We start from the raw sequence: 21,438 nt of genomic DNA, 5'->3' as shown, positions 1-21,438 counted from the left end.
GGAGCGAGGTAACCAGTGGTGTACCACAGGGATCAGTATTAGGACCTCTGCTATTCCTAATCCACGTTAATGATTTAGATTCTGGTATAGTAATGTCACAGGTGACAGTGAACTAGTTATTCCATGTAGTAAAACATTGGACTCCTTTGCATGGAGGATCTCAGTAAGCTACAGTGCACGGTTCATCAACTGATTCAGATTCATTTATGTTAAGTTTGCTACTGAAGATGTGGAAAAGAACAGTAATTGAGTGCCCAAAAATATGAATCACAGTGAGTTTTGACCTCCTTTAGAATTCTGGATGGAGCGCATACCTTGCAAAATGACCCGGTGTGAACAAAAGGAAATATATAGAAGTAATATGTACAGCTAAACGTGTCCAAGTATCTTATAGGAATGAAGTCAGACCATGGAAATCCACACCTGTGCTGGAGAAACATTGGATCAAGGGACTTCTTGTGGAAACAACTAGAGCGAAACCTGGTACAGAAGCTGAATCCTGCTGGGAACACATGGATATGCTGGACATGTCCTAGGCGATTTCAAATATGGAATGTACTTTGACATAAAAATGAAGTGTTAGAGGTTTTTTGAAGGAAGGATAAAGAGGGAGTATCCATGTACCGCCAGCAGGTGGCTCTCTTGCTCCATGAAATAGGTCAGTCTACACATGTTTTTAATTAAGTACTTAGTAATCTCGGAATAAAAAAGCACCATTCCGGCTAAAAGTGAACGTTAATCACACCTACAAACAAGATAAGAAAGAGATTCTTTACCACAAATAAATGAACATTAAAACTGAACAGCCAAGGTCTTAAGAAAAAACCTGTCTCAGCTGGATTTTGTATGAACAAAGAACAGGGTCAAGCCTAGTTCAGTCATTATAAAAAATATAAGAGTTGAATGCAGTTATACTGGCCTGTATTTGGATTTAAATCTTAGAGGGATTCACCAAAGAAATAAAGTGATATTATAAATTCTAGCAGCAACTGTTAAACTGAAGTAAAATAATTAAGTTTTTCTTGAAATGCCACATTCATAGTTAAAAAGGTTCAGTGATAATTTACACTGTTTATAGTTTATAATGGTCAAAGACTAGTAATTAGACACAAAGGTATTGTAAATTAATAAAATAAATGATTAAAACCTTTTTTAGACAGCATGGTATTTGAAACTAAAACTAATTATTTGATTTCATAAGATTAATAGTATGTTTTAAGTATTTGCTATAATAAGAAAACATATTATTTAAACTGACAAGTATTATTGCTTGTTCATGACTTTACTGTATTAATAAGAAGATTAAAAGCTGGAAGCAGTATTCGATTTAATTAAAAGGGAAAGTGGTACAGTTTATTTCTCCTTCTATTGAACAACAAGACCTCTAGACATTATGATATCCATTGAATTATAGAATTTTAAGGGTGTTGTGTTATGTTTTTGTGTTAAGTTTGTAATAATATACTATAATGTACCTTGTTGTTAATCCACTATACTATTGTCTAATGATGGTAGATGGAGTCCTTATAATGTGGTTCTTTGAAACTGCTCTATTGCTAAAAGGGGCCTCTCTCCTTATCCCGATGAACAGGCTGTAGAGAAAGGAGGGGGTCTTATTGCATTCTACGCTAGCAAAGCTGCAAGTCTTGTAGATTTGCAATTTAGGGTTTATGGAATTAGTGGTTTAGCACAGATAAGAATATATCTTGAAATAATATGCAAAAATGATGGCTTAACAGACATTGATAGGTCATAGATCTAAAAAAGTGTTTGCACAGACTTTGGCCTTGAAAAAACAAGAGACTCTGGAAAACTGCTTGGAATAGCATATTTAGAAGTCAGATACAGGTCAGAGCCTGGTTAGTGCATCTTTTAAGGGATAAATAATTCTAATGAAAACTATTACCACTTAAACTTAGTGAAACTAATTGACTTGAATACTGCACGAGACAATCTTTTGTCAAATCCTCTGTTAGACAATGGTATATGGAATTAAAACTGACTCATTAACAAAATGATGAAACAATATGAGGTTAAAAGAAACACATGCCTTTAATTTAGCAAAATATAATGAATTAGAAGATGATGTCACATATTAAGAACATCTCTCATATATAACACATATAAAAATAGTGTTTTGCATGCACATATAAACAGTAGTGTTTTTATATTATATTATAAACCAAGATCCTGGGAACTTTGGTTCACTTAACTTTTCAGATAAAGGAGGGGCTCGGAGGAAAACAAGGAATGAGATCATAGAGTTGGACACATGTGAAGTTTTGAATTCATTCAGTACATGACACCTATTCATTCTGAAAAGTTAGTCCGGAACTTTTGAAAACCATTATTCGTAAAAGGGATAAGAGCTGTCTCACCAGATTAATGATTGGATTTAATTGAGGCGTCCCATGTATTCCAATGGGACGAAAAACCTATATAACTCCTAAGTAATTACAATGGAGTACCACACTCATCCCAGACAGAGTAAGGTGGTCCATCTTCTGCAAACTTTAAATACATAAGTCTGTCAATTTCTTGGGTGCTATATTAGTCATCTGGATATATTGCGGGTCAAGAGCGTAATAAAAATACCCCACAAGGAGTAGTAACATCTCTGTCCTCCTAACGTCTCCCCTGAGATAAGAGTGTATACTGAGCTAAATGGAACAGAGTACGTACAGAAATCTGAACCTACGGATTTTGTGACAGTAAGCAAACTTGTTAAATTTGCATATCTCCCAGCTGTCTCTCTGATGTATAGCTGTGCTCACTTCTTTATTAAACGTGAGTTTAAACTGTTATTCTTATTATTAATAATATTATTACCTCTGACCGTATAACCTGGCATCCTTCACTCCTGTTCCTGGAAGAATGGCCTCCAGCTGAGGTAGTTTCATCAGTTATTTCTTGTAACTGTTTTTAAACTAGATGACCACTACATCGTGTCTAAAGGTATAATTGCAAGAACTGTGTAGTTCTGTATTCCTAATAATCATTGAGTGCAATTATTAAACCCTAACTCTGACCCTAGCCCCGAGTATTAAGCCCCCTCCTCTGAGGTGTCAGTTGCATTCCGCGCTGTGATACGAAACGGGACCCTGGTCAACCTGCAAGTCTTTTGGTATGCTGGCCAATCCGGAGGGCTCAACATCATAGGTAACATGTCAGTATTTGCATATCTTTCCCAGCCGGTTTGAAGGTGCAGATGTGCAGACTTCTTTATTCAGCCGCTTTCTGCAAACGTGATATCCTCAGAGTTTGTAACCCTCTGCGTGTTGATTGTGGACAACCATGCATATACGCAGAGCAATTGGAAACAATTGGACTATGCTTGACACACCACAACACCAATCGCTCTTTAGCCACTCGCTGTACATAGAGGCGCGTATCAGGTAAGCACCGTGTGTTCGCTACGGCAGCACATATACTAAAATTGGAACGATACAGAGAAGATTAGCATGGCCCCTGGAGATTAGATAAAGGGGTATTCAGAACAGAAAATAGGAGGGTCTGGACCAGCTTCCCAGTAATGTTTTTGAAGCTGACACCCGGGGATCCTTCAAGAAGCTGCATGATGAGATTCTGGGGTCAATAAGCTACTAACAACCTATTGAGCAAGATGGGCTGAATGGCCTCCTCTCGTTTGTAAACTTTCTTATGCTCTTATGTTCTTAACACTAACCCCGGCTATTAAGCCTATCTCCTTCTGAGGTGCAGTAACATTCTGCACCAACAGAGGGGGTGGGACCCTGGTCAACCTTCTACGTAACGGGTCAGTATTTGCATATCTCCCAGCTGTCTCTCTGATGTATAGCTGTGCTCACTTCTTTATTAAACGTGAGTTTAAACTGTTATTCTTATTATTAATAATATTATTACCTCTGACCGTATAACCTGGCATCCTTCACTCCTGTTCCTGGAAGAATGGCCTCCAGCTGAGGTAGTTTCATCAGTTATTTCTTGTAACTGTTTTTAAACTAGATGACCACTACATCGTGTCTAAAGGTATAATTGCAAGAACTGTGTAGTTCTGTATTCCTAATAATCATTGAGTGCAATTCTTAAACCCTAACTCTGACCCTAGCCCCGAGTATTAAGCCCCCTCCTCTGAGGTGTCAGTTGCATTCCGCGCTGTGATACGAAACGGGACCCTGGTCAACCTGCAAGTCTTTTGGTATGCTGGCCAATCCGGAGGGCTCAACATCATAGGTAACATGTCAGTATTTGCATATCTTTCCCAGCCGGTTTGAAGGTGCAGACTTCTTTATTCCGCCACTTTCTGCAAACGTGATATCCTCAGAGTTTGTAACCCTCTGCGTGTTGATTGTGGACAACCATGCATATACGCAGAGCAAATGGAAACAATTGGACTATGCTTGACACACCACAAGACCAATCGCTCTTTAGCCACTCGCTGCACATAGAGGCGCATCAGCTAAGCACCGTGCGTTCGTTAGGGCAGCACATATACTAAAATTGGAACGATACAGAGAAGATTAGCATGGCCCCAAATGGAGATTAGATAAAGGGGTATTCAGAACAGAAAATAGGAGGGTCTGGACCAGCTTCCCAGTAATGTTTTTGAAGCTGACACCCGGGGATCCTTCAAGAAGCTGCATGATGAGATTTTGGGGTCAATAAGCTACTAACAACCTATCGAGCAAGATGGGCTGAATGGCCTCCTCTCGTTTGTAAACTTTCTTATGTTCTTATGTTCTTAACACTAACCCCGGCTATTAAGCCTATCTCCTTCTGAGGTGCAGTAACATTCTGCACCAACAGAGGGGGTGGGACCCTGGTCAACCTTCTACGTAACGGGTCAGTATTTGCATATCTCCCAGCTGTCTCTCTGATGTATAGCTGTGCTCACTTCTTTATTAAACGTGAGTTTAAACTGTTATTCTTATTATTAATAATATTATTACCTCTGACCGTATAACCTGGCATCCTTCACTCCTGTTCCTGGAAGAATGGCCTCCAGCTGAGGTAGTTTCATCAGTAATTTCTTGTAACTGTTTTTAAACTAGATGACCACTACATCGTGTCTAAAGGTATAATTGCAAGAACTGTGTAGTTCTGTATTCCTAATAATCATTGAGTGCAATTATTAAACCCTAACTCTGACCCTAGCCCCGAGTATTAAGCCCCCTCCTCTGAGGTGTCAGTTGCATTCCGCGCTGTGATACGAAACGGGACCCTGGTCAACCTGCAAGTCTTTTGGTATGCTGGCCAATCCGGAGGGCTCAACATCATAGGTAACATGTCAGTATTTGCATATCTTTCCCAGCCGGTTTGAAGGTGCAGACTTCTTTATTCCGCCACTTTCTGCAAACGTGATATCCTCAGAGTTTGTAACCCTCTGCGTGTTGATTGTGGACAACCATGCATATACGCAGAGCAATTGGAAACAATTGGACTATGCTTGGCACACCACAAGACCAATCGCTCTTTAGCCACTCGCTGCACATAGAGGCGCATCAGCTAAGCACCGTGCGTTCGTTAGGGCAGCACATATACTAAAATTGGAACGATACAGAGAAGATTAGCATGGCCCCAAATGGAGATTAGATAAAGGGGTATTCAGAACAGAAAATAGGAGGGTCTGGACCAGCTTCCCAGTAATGTTTTTGAAGCTGACACCCGGGGATCCTTCAAGAAGCTGCATGATGAGATTCTGGGGTCAATAAGCTACTAACAACCTATCGAGCAAGATGGGCTGAATGGCCTCCTCTCGTTTGTAAACTTTCTTATGTTCTTATGTTCTTAACACTAACCCCGGCTATTAAGCCTATCTCCTTCTGAGGTGCAGTAACATTCTGCACCAACAGAGGGGGTGGGACCCTGGTCAACCTTCTACGTAACGGGTCAGTATTTGCATATCTCCCAGCTGTCTCTCTGATGTATAGCTGTGCTCACTTCTTTATTAAACGTGAGTTTAAACTGTTATTCTTATTATTAATAATATTATTACCTCTGACCGTATAACCTGGCATCCTTCACTCCTGTTCCTGGAAGAATGGCCTCCAGCTGAGGTAGTTTCATCAGTTATTTCTTGTAACTGTTTTTAAACTAGATGACCACTACATCGTGTCTAAAGGTATAATTGCAAGAACTGTGTAGTTCTGTATTCCTAATAATCATTGAGTGCAATTATTAAACCCTAACTCTGACCCTAGCCCCGAGTATTAAGCCCCCTCCTCTGAGGTGTCAGTTGCATTCCGCGCTGTGATACGAAACGGGAACCTGGTCAACCTGCAAGTCTTTTGGTATGCTGGCCAATCCGGAGGGCTCAACATCATAGGTAACATGTCAGTATTTGCATATCTTTCCCAGCCGGTTTGAAGGTGCAGATGTGCAGACTTCTTTATTCAGCCGCTTTCTGCAAACGTGATATCCTCAGAGTTTGTAACCCTCTGCGTGTTGATTGTGGACAACCATGCATATACGCAGAGCAATTGGAAACAATTGGACTATGCTTGACACACCACAACACCAATCGCTCTTTAGCCACTCGCTGTACATAGAGGCGCGTATCAGGTAAGCACCGTGTGTTCGCTACGGCAGCACATATACTAAAATTGGAACGATACAGAGAAGATTAGCATGGCCCCTGCGCAAGGATGACACGCAAATTCGTGAAGCGTTCCACATTTTGGTCTTTTTTGTCGTTGGGAATAGTACTGTACCTGCCTTGGAATAACTACCCTGGTAGAACCCGAAACATTGAAGCTGAACCTGAACCCCAATCCTTATCCAAGCCCAAAACCAAACCCAAACCCTAATTTGATTAGAGGAGCACCCTCAAAATGGAGCGAGGTAACCAGTGGTGTACCACAGGGATCAGTATTAGGACCTCTGCTATTCCTAATCCACGTTAATGATTTAGATTCTGGTATAGTAATGTCACAGGTGACAGTGAACTAGTTATTCCATGTAGTAAAACATTGGACTCCTTTGCATGGAGGATCTCAGTAAGCTACAGTGCACGGTTCATCAACTGATTCAGATTCATTTATGTTAAGTTTGCTACTGAAGATGTGGAAAAGAACAGTAATTGAGTGCCCAAAAATATGAATCACAGTGAGTTTTGACCTCCTTTAGAATTCTGGATGGAGCGCATACCTTGCAAAATGACCCGGTGTGAACAAAAGGAAATATATAGAAGTAATATGTACAGCTAAACGTGTCCAAGTATCTTATAGGAATGAAGTCAGACCATGGAAATCCACACCTGTGCTGGAGAAACATTGGATCAAGGGACTTCTTGTGGAAACAACTAGAGCGAAACCTGGTACAGAAGCTGAATCCTGCTGGGAACACATGGATATGCTGGACATGTCCTAGGCGATTTCAAATATGGAATGTACTTTGACATAAAAATGAAGTGTTAGAGGTTTTTTGAAGGAAGGATAAAGAGGGAGTATCCATGTACCGCCAGCAGGTGGCTCTCTTGCTCCATGAAATAGGTCAGTCTACACATGTTTTTAATTAAGTACTTAGTAATCTCGGAATAAAAAAGCACCATTCCGGCTAAAAGTGAACGTTAATCACACCTACAAACAAGATAAGAAAGAGATTCTTTACCACAAATAAATGAACATTAAAACTGAACAGCCAAGGTCTTAAGAAAAAACCTGTCTCAGCTGGATTTTGTATGAACAAAGAACAGGGTCAAGCCTAGTTCAGTCATTATAAAAAATATAAGAGTTGAATGCAGTTATACTGGCCTGTATTTGGATTTAAATCTTAGAGGGATTCACCAAAGAAATAAAGTGATATTATAAATTCTAGCAGCAACTGTTAAACTGAAGTAAAATAATTAAGTTTTTCTTGAAATGCCACATTCATAGTTAAAAAGGTTCAGTGATAATTTACACTGTTTATAGTTTATAATGGTCAAAGACTAGTAATTAGACACAAAGGTATTGTAAATTAATAAAATAAATGATTAAAACCTTTTTTAGACAGCATGGTATTTGAAACTAAAACTAATTATTTGATTTCATAAGATTAATAGTATGTTTTAAGTATTTGCTATAATAAGAAAACATATTATTTAAACTGACAAGTATTATTGCTTGTTCATGACTTTACTGTATTAATAAGAAGATTAAAAGCTGGAAGCAGTATTCGATTTAATTAAAAGGGAAAGTGGTACAGTTTATTTCTCCTTCTATTGAACAACAAGACCTCTAGACATTATGATATCCATTGAATTATAGAATTTTAAGGGTGTTGTGTTATGTTTTTGTGTTAAGTTTGTAATAATATACTATAATGTACCTTGTTGTTAATCCACTATACTATTGTCTAATGATGGTAGATGGAGTCCTTATAATGTGGTTCTTTGAAACTGCTCTATTGCTAAAAGGGGCCTCTCTCCTTATCCCGATGAACAGGCTGTAGAGAAAGGAGGGGGTCTTATTGCATTCTACGCTAGCAAAGCTGCAAGTCTTGTAGATTTGCAATTTAGGGTTTATGGAATTAGTGGTTTAGCACAGATAAGAATATATCTTGAAATAATATGCAAAAATGATGGCTTAACAGACATTGATAGGTCATAGATCTAAAAAAGTGTTTGCACAGACTTTGGCCTTGAAAAAACAAGAGACTCTGGAAAACTGCTTGGAATAGCATATTTAGAAGTCAGATACAGGTCAGAGCCTGGTTAGTGCATCTTTTAAGGGATAAATAATTCTAATGAAAACTATTACCACTTAAACTTAGTGAAACTAATTGACTTGAATACTGCACGAGACAATCTTTTGTCAAATCCTCTGTTAGACAATGGTATATGGAATTAAAACTGACTCATTAACAAAATGATGAAACAATATGAGGTTAAAAGAAACACATGCCTTTAATTTAGCAAAATATAATGAATTAGAAGATGATGTCACATATTAAGAACATCTCTCATATATAACACATATAAAAATAGTGTTTTGCATGCACATATAAACAGTAGTGTTTTTATATTATATTATAAACCAAGATCCTGGGAACTTTGGTTCACTTAACTTTTCAGATAAAGGAGGGGCTCGGAGGAAAACAAGGAATGAGATCATAGAGTTGGACACATGTGAAGTTTTGAATTCATTCAGTACATGACACCTATTCATTCTGAAAAGTTAGTCCGGAACTTTTGAAAACCATTATTCGTAAAAGGGATAAGAGCTGTCTCACCAGATTAATGATTGGATTTAATTGAGGCGTCCCATGTATTCCAATGGGACGAAAAACCTATATAACTCCTAAGTAATTACAATGGAGTACCACACTCATCCCAGACAGGGTAAGGTGGTCCATCTTCTGCAAACTTTAAATACATAAGTCTGTCAATTTCTTGGGTGCTATATTAGTCATCTGGATATATTGCGGGTCAAGAGCGTAATAAAAATACCCCACAAGGAGTAGTAACATCTCTGTCCTCCTAACGTCTCCCCTGAGATAAGAGTGTATACTGAGCTAAATGGAACAGAGTACGTACAGAAATCTGAACCTACGGATTTTGTGACAGTAAGCAAACTTGTTAAATTTGCATATCTCCCAGCTGTCTCTCTGATGTATAGCTGTGCTCACTTCTTTATTAAACGTGAGTTTAAACTGTTATTATTATTATTATTATTAATATTATTACCTCTGACCGTATAACCTGGCATCATTCACTCCTGTTCCTGGAAGAATGGCCTCCAGCTGAGGTAGTTTCATCAGTAATTTCTTGTAACTGTTTTTAAACTAGATGACCACTACATCGTGTCTAAAGGTATAATTGCAAGAACTGTGTAGTTCTGTATTCCTAATAATCATTGAGTGCAATTCTTAAACCCTAACTCTGACCCTAGCCCCGAGTATTAAGCCCCCTCCTCTGAGGTGTCAGTTGCATTCCGCGCTGTGATACGAAACGGGACCCTGGTCAACCTGCAAGTCTTTTGGTATGCTGGCCAATCCGGAGGGCTCAACATCATAGGTAACATGTCAGTATTTGCATATCTTTCCCAGCCGGTTTGAAGGTGCAGATGTGCAGACTTCTTTATTCAGCCGCTTTCTGCAAACGTGATATCCTCAGAGTTTGTAACCCTCTGCGTGTTGATTGTGGACAACCATGCATATACGCAGAGCAAATGGAAACAATTGGACTATGCTTGACACACCACAAGACCAATCGCTCTTTAGCCACTCGCTGCACATAGAGGCGCATCAGCTAAGCACCGTGCGTTCGTTAGGGCAGCACATATACTAAAATTGGAACGATACAGAGAAGATTAGCATGGCCCCAAATGGAGATTAGATAAAGGGGTATTCAGAACAGAAAATAGGAGGGTCTGGACCAGCTTCCCAGTAATGTTTTTGAAGCTGACACCCGGGGATCCTTCAAGAAGCTGCATGATGAGATTCTGGGGTCAATAAGCTACTAACAACCTATTGAGCAAGATGGGCTGAATGGCCTCCTCTCGTTTGTAAACTTTCTTATGCTCTTATGTTCTTAACACTAACCCCGGCTATTAAGCCTATCTCCTTCTGAGGTGCAGTAACATTCTGCACCAACAGAGGGGGTGGGACCCTGGTCAACCTTCTACGTAACGGGTCAGTATTTGCATATCTCCCAGCTGTCTCTCTGATGTATAGCTGTGCTCACTTCTTTATTAAACGTGAGTTTAAACTGTTATTCTTATTATTAATAATATTATTACCTCTGACCGTATAACCTGGCATCCTTCACTCCTGTTCCTGGAAGAATGGCCTCCAGCTGAGGTAGTTTCATCAGTTATTTCTTGTAACTGTTTTTAAACTAGATGACCACTACATCGTGTCTAAAGGTATAATTGCAAGAACTGTGTAGTTCTGTATTCCTAATAATCATTGAGTGCAATTATTAAACCCTAACTCTGACCCTAGCCCCGAGTATTAAGCCCCCTCCTCTGAGGTGTCAGTTGCATTCCGCGCTGTGATACGAAACGGGACCCTGGTCAACCTGCAAGTCTTTTGGTATGCTGGCCAATCCGGAGGGCTCAACATCATAGGTAACATGTCAGTATTTGCATATCTTTCCCAGCCGGTTTGAAGGTGCAGATGTGCAGACTTCTTTATTCAGCCGCTTTCTGCAAACGTGATATCCTCAGAGTTTGTAACCCTCTGCGTGTTGATTGTGGACAACCATGCATATACGCAGAGCAATTGGAAACAATTGGACTATGCTTGACACACCACAACACCAATCGCTCTTTAGCCACTCACTGTACATAGAGGCGCGTATCAGGTAAGCACCGTGTGTTCGCTACGGCAGCACATATACTAAAATTGGAACGATACAGAGAAGATTAGCATGGCCCCAAATGGAGATTAGATAAAGGGGTATTCAGAACAGAAAATAGGAGGGTCTGGACCAGCTTCCCAGTAATGTTTTTGAAGCTGACACCCGGGGATCCTTCAAGAAGCTGCATGATGAGATTCTGGGGTCAATAAGCTACTAACAACCTATTGAGCAAGATGGGCTGAATGGCCTCCTCTCGTTTGTAAACTTTCTTATGCTCTTATGTTCTTAACACTAACCCCGGCTATTAAGCCTATCTCCTTCTGAGGTGCAGTAACATTCTGCACCAACAGAGGGGGTGGGACCCTGGTCAACCTTCTACGTAACGGGTCAGTATTTGCATATCTCCCAGCTGTCTCTCTGATGTATAGCTGTGCTCACTTCTTTATTAAACGTGAGTTTAAACTGTTATTCTTATTATTAATAATATTATTACCTCTGACCGTATAACCTGGCATCCTTCACTCCTGTTCCTGGAAGAATGGCCTCCAGCTGAGGTAGTTTCATCAGTTATTTCTTGTAACTGTTTTTAAACTAGATGACCACTACATCGTGTCTAAAGGTATAATTGCAAGAACTGTGTAGTTCTGTATTCCTAATAATCATTGAGTGCAATTATTAAACCCTAACTCTGACCCTAGCCCCGAGTATTAAGCCCCCTCCTCTGAGGTGTCAGTTGCATTCCGCGCTGTGATACGAAACGGGACCCTGGTCAACCTGCAAGTCTTTTGGTATGCTGGCCAATCCGGAGGGCTCAACATCATAGGTAACATGTCAGTATTTGCATATCTTTCCCAGCCGGTTTGAAGGTGCAGACTTCTTTATTCCGCCACTTTCTGCAAACGTGATATCCTCAGAGTTTGTAACCCTCTGCGTGTTGATTGTGGACAACCATGCATATACGCAGAGCAAATGGAAACAATTGGACTATGCTTGACACACCACAAGACCAATCGCTCTTTAGCCACTCGCTGCACATAGAGGCGCATCAGCTAAGCACCGTGCGTTCGTTAGGGCAGCACATATACTAAAATTGGAACGATACAGAGAAGATTAGCATGGCCCCAAATGGAGATTAGATAAAGGGGTATTCAGAACAGAAAATAGGAGGGTCTGGACCAGCTTCCCAGTAATGTTTTTGAAGCTGACACCCGGGGATCCTTCAAGAAGCTGCATGATGAGATTCTGGGGTCAATAAGCTACTAACAACCTATCGAGCAAGATGGGCTGAATGGCCTCCTCTCGTTTGTAAACTTTCTTATGTTCTTATGTTCTTAACACTAACCCCGGCTATTAAGCCTATCTCCTTCTGAGGTGCAGTAACATTCTGCACCAACAGAGGGGGTGGGACCCTGGTCAACCTTCTACGTAACGGGTCAGTATTTGCATATCTCCCAGCTGTCTCTCTGATGTATAGCTGTGCTCACTTCTTTATTAAACGTGAGTTTAAACTGTTATTCTTATTATTAATAATATTATTACCTCTGACCGTATAACCTGGCATCCTTCACTCCTGTTCCTGGAAGAATGGCCTCCAGCTGAGGTAGTTTCATCAGTTATTTCTTGTAACTGTTTTTAAACTAGATGACCACTACATCGTGTCTAAAGGTATAATTGCAAGAACTGTGTAGTTCTGTATTCCCATTGAGTGCAATTATTAAACCCTAACTCTGACCCTAGCCCCGAGTATTAAGCCCCCTCCTCTGAGGTGTCAGTTGCATTCCGCGCTGTGATACGAAACGGGACCCTGGTCAACCTGCAAGTCTTTTGGTATGCTGGCCAATCCGGAGGGCTCAACATCATAGGTAACATGTCAGTATTTGCATATCTTTCCCAGCCGGTTTGAAGGTGCAGATGTGCAGACTTCTTTATTCAGCCGCTTTCTGCAAACGTGATATCCTCAGAGTTTGTAACCCTCTGCGTGTTGATTGTGGACAACCATGCATATACGCAGAGCAATTGGAAACAATTGGACTATGCTTGACACACCACAACACCAATCGCTCTTTAGCCACTCGCTGTACATAGAGGCGCGTATCAGGTAAGCACCGTGTGTTCGCTACGGCAGCACATATACTAAAATTGGAACGATACAGAGAAGATTAGCATGGCCCCTGCGCAAGGATGACACGCAAATTCGTGAAGCGTTCCACATTTTGGTCTTTTTTGTCGTTGGGAATAGTACTGTACCTGCCTTGGAATAACTACCCTGGTAGAACCCGAAACATTGAAGCTGAACCTGAACCCCAATCCTTATCCAAGCCCAAAACCAAACCCAAACCCTAATTTGATTAGAGGAGCACCCTCAAAATGGAGCGAGGTAACCAGTGGTGTACCACAGGGATCAGTATTAGGACCTCTGCTATTCCTAATCCACGTTAATGATTTAGATTCTGGTATAGTAATGTCACAGGTGACAGTGAACTAGTTATTCCATGTAGTAAAACATTGGACTCCTTTGCATGGAGGATCTCAGTAAGCTACAGTGCACGGTTCATCAACTGATTCAGATTCATTTATGTTAAGTTTGCTACTGAAGATGTGGAAAAGAACAGTAATTGAGTGCCCAAAAATATGAATCACAGTGAGTTTTGACCTCCTTTAGAATTCTGGATGGAGCGCATACCTTGCAAAATGACCCGGTGTGAACAAAAGGAAATATATAGAAGTAATATGTACAGCTAAACGTGTCCAAGTATCTTATAGGAATGAAGTCAGACCATGGAAATCCACACCTGTGCTGGAGAAACATTGGATCAAGGGACTTCTTGTGGAAACAACTAGAGCGAAACCTGGTACAGAAGCTGAATCCTGCTGGGAACACATGGATATGCTGGACATGTCCTAGGCGATTTCAAATATGGAATGTACTTTGACATAAAAATGAAGTGTTAGAGGTTTTTTGAAGGAAGGATAAAGAGGGAGTATCCATGTACTGCCAGCAGGTGGCTCTCTTGCTCCATGAAATAGGTCAGTCTACACATGTTTTTAATTAAGTACTTAGTAATCTCGGAATAAAAAAGCACCATTCCGGCTAAAAGTGAACGTTAATCACACCTACAAACAAGATAAGAAAGAGATTCTTTACCACAAATAAATGAACATTAAAACTGAACAGCCAAGGTCTTAAGAAAAAACCTGTCTCAGCTGGATTTTGTATGAACAAAGAACAGGGTCAAGCCTAGTTCAGTCATTATAAAAAATATAAGAGTTGAATGCAGTTATACTGGCCTGTATTTGGATTTAAATCTTAGAGGGATTCACCAAAGAAATAAAGTGATATTATAAATTCTAGCAGCAACTGTTAAACTGAAGTAAAATAATTAAGTTTTTCTTGAAATGCCACATTCATAGTTAAAAAGGTTCAGTGATAATTTACACTGTTTATAGTTTATAATGGTCAAAGACTAGTAATTAGACACAAAGGTATTGTAAATTAATAAAATAAATGATTAAAACCTTTTTTTAGACAGCATGGTATTTGAAACTAAAACTAATTATTTGATTTCATAAGATTAATAGTATGTTTTAAGTATTTGCTATAATAAGAAAACATATTATTTAAACTGACAAGTATTATTGCTTGTTCATGACTTTACTGTATTAATAAGAAGATTAAAAGCTGGAAGCAGTATTCGATTTAATTAAAAGGGAAAGTGGTACAGTTTATTTCTCCTTCTATTGAACAACAAGACCTCTAGACATTATGATATCCATTGAATTATAGAATTTTAAGGGTGTTGTGTTATGTTTTTGTGTTAAGTTTGTAATAATATACTATAATGTACCTTGTTGTTAATCCACTATACTATTGTCTAATGATGGTAGATGGAGTCCTTATAATGTGGTTCTTTGAAACTGCTGTATTGCTAAAAGGGGCCTCTCTCCTTATCCCGATGAACAGGCTGTAGAGAAAGGAGGGGGTCTTATTGCATTCTACGCTAGCAAAGCTGCAAGTCTTGTAGATTTGCAATTTAGGGTTTATGGAATTAGTGGTTTAGCACAGATAAGAATATATCTTGAAATAATATGCAAAAATGATGGCTTAACAGACATTGATAGGTCATAGATCTAAAAAAGTGTTTGCACAGACTTTGGCCTTGAAAAAACAAGACTCTGGAAAACTGCTTGGAATAGCATATTTAGAAGTCAGATACAGGTCAGAGCCTGGTTAGTGCATCTTTTAAGGGATAAATAATTCTAATGAAAACTATTACCACTTAAACTTAGTGAAACTAATTGACTTAAATACTGCACGAGACAATCTTTTGTCAAATCCTCTGTTAGACAATGGTATATGGAATTAAAACTGACTCATTAACAAAATGATGAAACAATATGAGGTTAAAAGAAACACATGCCTTTAATTTAGCAAAATATAATGAATTAGAAGATGATGTCACATATTAAGAACATCTCTCATATATAACACATATAAAAATAGTGTTTTGCATGCACATATAAACAGTAGTGTTTTTATATTATATTATAAACCAAGATCCTGGGAACTTTGGTTCACTTAACTTTTCAGATAAAGGAGGGGCTCGGAGGAAAACAAGGAATGAGATCATAGAGTTGGACAAATGTGAAGTTTTGAATTCATTCAGTACATGACACCTATTCATTCTGAAAAGTTAGTCCGGAACTTTTGAAAACCATTATTCGTAAAAGGGATAAGAGCTGTCTCACCAGATTAATGATTGGATTTAATTGAGGCGTCCCATGTATTCCAATGGGACGAAAAACCTATATAACTCCTAAGTAATTACAATGGAGTACCACACTCATCCCAGACAGGGTAAGGTGGTCCATCTTCTGCAAACTTTAAATACATAAGTCTGTCAATTTCTTGGGTGCTATATTAGTCATCTGATTTCCATTACACGAGAGTAGATGTTAAAACTTCATGCTGATTTGAACTCGGCTCTCGCCAAGATAAGCACCAACTAAGACGTAGCTTTACAGTAAACTAATGTGATCCATGTGTGTCTCCATCCATTTACGTTTCCTTCCATATGATGATGTAGATATCCTTCTGTCTGGTGTTAATGGCTGAAGTGTAATGCTGGCTCCAGGGATCAGCTTATTTTGCCTCCCTGGCGCATCAGCACACACAACGGCTGCGATGCTGGCTCCGGGGATCAACCAAAGTGCGGCCTCCCCAGCGCATCAGCATGACAACCGTCTGGATTGAGCTAAGTAGGGTACATCTCTGGGGTTTTCAAGTGGGCACCTTCCATCCTCAGTGTTTCGTCGACTAGCCCACGACACCTCAAGAGGGCTCGACGGTGATTCTGGCGTCCCAGCATCACCCCCCTCCGTCCCCCACTCAACTCAGCCCAGCTTACTTACCTGTCCCCAGCCAGAATCTTTCCGTCTCAACCACAGCCAGTTGCTGCTCCTCTCTGCTGCTTCAGATAAGTTCGTCACTGTGCGACGCAACTCTTGGCCACTGAATCCGACATCTCTGAGAAACCGGGTTGTAGAGTGTGCCACAAATCCTCGACAACCCACTTCCACTGGGTAAACCCGAACTCTCCATCCTCGCTGTTCCGCTTCAGTGGCTAGTTGAGCATACCGCAGTTTCTTCCTCTCATACGCCTCATCTACAGCATCCTCCCATGGCACTGTTAACTCTACCAGGTGAACAAGGCGTGCTGATCCAGACCACAAGACAATATCTGGTCGAAGGTTAGTGGTGGCAATCTCAGGTGGAAAAATAAGCCGTTGACCAACATCTGCCAGCATATTCCAGTCTCTAGCAGCTTCCAGTTGTCCTGGGCGAGGATTGGTTTTAACACCTTTTCTTGGTGGTTGCTCTCCTGGGCGGAGGAATGTTGTCTTTTGTGTGTAATGTTTTGATGGAACAGGTGGCAACTTATTGGTCATTTTACGCTTGTCTTCCAATGCTAAGGCCAAACATCGCAGCACCTGGTCATGGCGCCAAGTAAACCGTCCTTGGCTAAGAGCCACCTTACATCCTGTCAAAATGTGCCTTAATGTTGCAGGTGATGAACACAAAGGACATGAGGGATCCTCTCCTACCCAGAGGTTTAGGTTCTGTGGTGATGGGAGAACATCATATGTTGACCTGATGAGGAAACTGATCCTGCTCTGTTCCATTGACCATAGGTCTTGCCAGCCAATCTTGCGTTGTTCCACACTCTCCCATCTCATCCATTCTCCCTGTTTGGCCTGGGAAATGGCCTTTATACACCTCATCCTCTCCTCCTGCTTTTGCACCTCGTTGACTACCAGCTTCCTCCTTTGAGCTGGGGCCGCCTTGTGCCATGTAGGAGGAGTTGAACTGAAACCAAGACCCCCTCTTCCATGCTGAACTTGTCCCATGATATCACCAATTCGAAGGGCAGCCTTTGCATCTTCCACAGCTTTCTTTGCCGCCCACTTTCTTCCAGTTTTCAACACAGGTGCTGCCTCCCTTACGCATTTATCGCGTGACTCTACTAATGTCATTTCCAGTCTGACCTTGGCGCACTTAAACTCCTCGGTTAGAGCAGAGACTGGTAGCTGCAGTATTCCTTTACCATAAAGTCCCACTCTGCTGAGGCAGCGTGGAACTCCCAACCATTTCCTGATGTATGAACTGATTAAAGCTTCCAGCTTCTCTACTGTTGTCAAAGAAACCTCGTACACAGTCAGTGACCACAGCAACCTCGGCAGTAGACCAAGCTGAAAGCACCAGAGTTTTAGTTTACCTGGTAGAGCGCAGCTGTCTATGCTCTTCAACCCTTCCACTGCTTGTTGTCTAACTTCTCCCACACGAACTGTGTCCTTTAGATCCCCGTCGTACCATCTCCCAAGACTCTTCACTGGCTTCTCAGACACTGTTGGTATTGCCTCACCATTAATGAAGAATGTTTTATCTACTACTTTGCCTTTAATTATAGAGATGCTCCTTGATTTAGTGGGCTTGAATTGCATTCGTGCCCATTCAATGTTATTGGTTAATTTGCCCAATAATCGATTAGTGCAGGCTACTGTTGTAGTCATGGTTGTCATGTCATCCATATATGCTCGAATTGGTGGTAATCGCATTCCAGAAGCCAAGCGCTCTCCTCCTACTACCCATTTTGATGCCCTAATGATTACTTCCATTGCCATGGTAAAAGCCAGTGGAGAAATGGTGCATCCTGCCATTATTCCAACCTCTAGGCATTGCCATGTAGTGCTGAATTCTGAAGTTGAAAAACTGAATTGCAAATCTCCAAAATAGGCTTTCACTAAATTTGTTATTGTCATCGGTACACTGAAAAAATCAAATGCTGCCCAAAGTAGTTCATGTGGCACTGAACCATATGCATTAGCCAAATCCAGGAATGTCACATGGAGCTCCTTCCTCTCCTTTTTAGCTGATTGAATTTGTTGCCAGATCACATTGATGTGTTCTAAGCAACCTGGGAAACCTGGAATGCCCGCTTTTTGTATTGAAGTGTCAATGAAGCAGTTCTTTAATAGGTAAGCTGACAATCTCTGAGCAATAATGCTGAAGAAAATCTTGCCTTCTACGTTTAATAGGGAAATGGGACGAAACTGACTGATGCTTGTAGAATCTTTTTCTTTAGGTATAAAGACTCCACCTGCTCGGCGCCATGCTCTTGGTACAACCTGTTTTTCCCATGCCACTTTCATCAATTTCCACAGAATTCGTAGAACTCCTGAAGCACTCTTGTACACTCTGTACGGAACTCCATTAGGCCCTGGAGATGATGAAGCCCTTGCTTTTTTCACAGCTTGCTCTATTTCTTTCCACTTAGGTGCACAGTCCTCCATTTGGTATTCTGGTGGATTGATAGGTGGGATGTCTGACGGAATTGACATAGGCTCCTGCCTTTTTGAATCTGTATGTGTTTCCTCCAAATATCTCTCCAGCTCAACCTTAGATACTTTTAGTGTGCCATTCTTCTCACTGGTGAATAACTTCTTTACAAATTTGAATGGGTCTTTATAAAAGTTAGCTCTCGCACGCTCCTTCTTTTTGTAGCGTTTCCGTAGGCGCTCAGCTCTGCGCAATGTTGCAAGCTTATCTTTTATGACCTTTTGTAAGAGATTGAGTCCCTCCTTCTGACTTTGTTCTGCTCTTCTCCATTGGTTCCTCAGCTGTCTCCTTACTCTAACTAAGCGTTCAATCTCCTGCTGCCGTCTAGACTTTCCAGGAATAGTTTGTACTTTTTCCTTCCTTTTATCAACTCCAAACCTCTCACTTCCATATGCGTAGATGATGTCCCCAAATTTATCCAGCTTCTTTTCAACTGTTCCACTTAATCTTTCCAATGCGACGCAGAGATCTGTGTTTACTGTGTCCCATGCAGTTTTCTCACAAGCTCTTGGCCATTTAACTCCAGGCTTGTGCCCGTTGAGGTTCTTTTCTCTCTTATGCTGGTTTGTCTGACCGGGTTCACAAGGATCATTAGGTTCATCACTAACTGTGTCCATGCAAGTCCTCCTCACATCTATGACAGGGGTGCTGATATCCTGCGAACTGTGGTTTGCTTCCTGTCGCTGGATTTCATTCGACTGACTTGACTGACTTCGTAAGAAGTACTGATCAATGCGAGGCCCTTGTCCCTTCTCCCTCAAGCATTTCATTCTCCCTTGATGAATCTTCAAACCCCTGACCGTTGTCGCCTTGCTCCAGCCGCAGACACAAACCTGGAGTTCCATGTCTTTGTTAACTGCAGATCTTGAACTAGTCTTTTGTGAAGTACTCTCCATACTCATATCCGTTTCCGTTCCTAAGTCGTTAACCGTGTTGTCCAACGTTGAGTCATCTTCCGCCCCCGCTCTCGCAGACTCTAGGGGTATTTTTCTCTTTAATTTCTTAGAAGCCTTGGGCGGGTGTCTCCAGCATCCTGTAAACACAGAGCTGGATACTGCCGACAAGGGTAGCTAACCCTTACCAGCCCCAATGGGGTCTCTTTCCTCCTGTCAGCTGTCTCTCCAGGCTGTCACAAGGTCTTTCCCTTGTTGCCAGCTGCACTATTCACAGCAGTCACTGGACGTATCCAGATCTTCATGATTTCCATTACACGAGAGTAGATGTTAAAACTTCATGCTGATTTGAACTCGGCTCTCGCCAAGATAAGCACCAACTAAGACGTAGCTTTACAGTAAACTAATGTGATCCATGTGTGTCTCCATCCATTTACGTTTCCTTCCATATGATGATGTAGATATCCTTCTGTCTGGTGTTAATGGCTGAAGTGTAATGCTGGCTCCAGGGATCAGCTTATTTTGCCTCCCTGGCGCATCAGCACACACAACGGCTGCGATGCTGGCTCCGGGGATCAACCAAAGTGCGGCCTCCCCAGCGCATCAGCATGACAACCGTCTGGATTGAGCTAAGTAGGGTACATCTCTGGGGTTTTCAAGTGGGCACCTTCCATCCTCAGTGTTTCGTCGACTAGCCCACGACACCTCAAGAGGGCTCGACGGTGATTCTGGCATCCCAGCATCACCCCCCTCCGTCCCCCACTCAACTCAGCCCAGCTTACTTACCTGTCCCCAGCCAGAATCTTTCCGTCTCAACCACAGCCAGTTGCTGCTCCTCTCTGCTGCTTCAGATAAGTTCTTCACTGTGCGACGCAACTCTTGGCCACTGAATCCGACGTCTCTGAGAAACCGGGTTGTAGAGTGTGCCACAAATCCTCGACAACCCACTTCCACTGGGTAAACCCGAACTCTCCATCCTCGCTGTTCCGCTTCAGTGGCTAGTTGAGCATACCGCAGTTTCTTCCTCTCATACGCCTCATCTACAGCATCCTCCCATGGCACTGTTAACTCTACCAGGTGAACAAGGCGTGCTGATCCAGACCACAAGACAATATCTGGTCGAAGGTTAGTGGTGGCAATCTCAGGTGGAAAAATAAGCCGTTGACCAACATCTGCCAGCATATTCCAGTCTCTAGCAGCTTCCAGTTGTCCTGGGCGAGGATTGGTTTTAACACCTTTTCTTGGTGGTTGCTCTCCTGGGCGGAGGAATGTTGTCTTTTGGATATATTGCGGGTCAAGAGCGTAATAAAAATACCCCACAAGGAGCAGTAACATCTCTGTCCTCCTAACGTCTCCCCTGAGATAAGAGTGTATACTGAGCTAAATGGAAC

The 21,438-nt window shown here is 41.4% G+C and overlaps 2 non-coding genes and 6 pseudogenes across 2 annotated transcripts; all 8 read left to right on the top strand.

The window, feature by feature from the left end:
• Positions 1-3,406: 3,406 nt before the first annotated feature.
• Positions 3,407-3,471, top strand: LOC131707370 (U6 spliceosomal RNA; annotated as a pseudogene).
• A 976-nt stretch (positions 3,472-4,447) lies between these two features.
• LOC131707390 (U6 spliceosomal RNA) lies at positions 4,448-4,512 on the top strand (annotated as a pseudogene).
• Positions 4,513-5,493: 981 nt separating this feature from the next.
• Positions 5,494-5,558, top strand: LOC131707389 (U6 spliceosomal RNA; annotated as a pseudogene).
• A 993-nt stretch (positions 5,559-6,551) lies between these two features.
• Positions 6,552-6,658, top strand: LOC131707444 (U6 spliceosomal RNA). Its single transcript, XR_009311177.1, has one exon. It is a non-coding gene; the product is annotated as a U6 spliceosomal RNA (small nuclear RNA).
• Positions 6,659-10,216: 3,558 nt separating this feature from the next.
• Positions 10,217-10,281, top strand: LOC131707388 (U6 spliceosomal RNA; annotated as a pseudogene).
• A 993-nt stretch (positions 10,282-11,274) lies between these two features.
• Positions 11,275-11,337, top strand: LOC131707374 (U6 spliceosomal RNA; annotated as a pseudogene).
• Positions 11,338-12,318: 981 nt separating this feature from the next.
• Positions 12,319-12,383, top strand: LOC131707387 (U6 spliceosomal RNA; annotated as a pseudogene).
• A 986-nt stretch (positions 12,384-13,369) lies between these two features.
• On the top strand, positions 13,370-13,476 carry LOC131707443 (U6 spliceosomal RNA). The gene has a single exon (XR_009311176.1). It is a non-coding gene; the product is annotated as a U6 spliceosomal RNA (small nuclear RNA).
• Positions 13,477-21,438: the final 7,962 nt, after the last annotated feature.

The sequence above is a fragment of the Acipenser ruthenus genome, chromosome 39 (genome assembly GCF_902713425.1).
Source record: "Acipenser ruthenus chromosome 39, fAciRut3.2 maternal haplotype, whole genome shotgun sequence".
In the NCBI taxonomy this organism is placed as follows: Eukaryota; Metazoa; Chordata; class Actinopteri; order Acipenseriformes; family Acipenseridae; genus Acipenser; species Acipenser ruthenus.
This window is presented reverse-complemented; position numbering and strand designations above follow the sequence as displayed.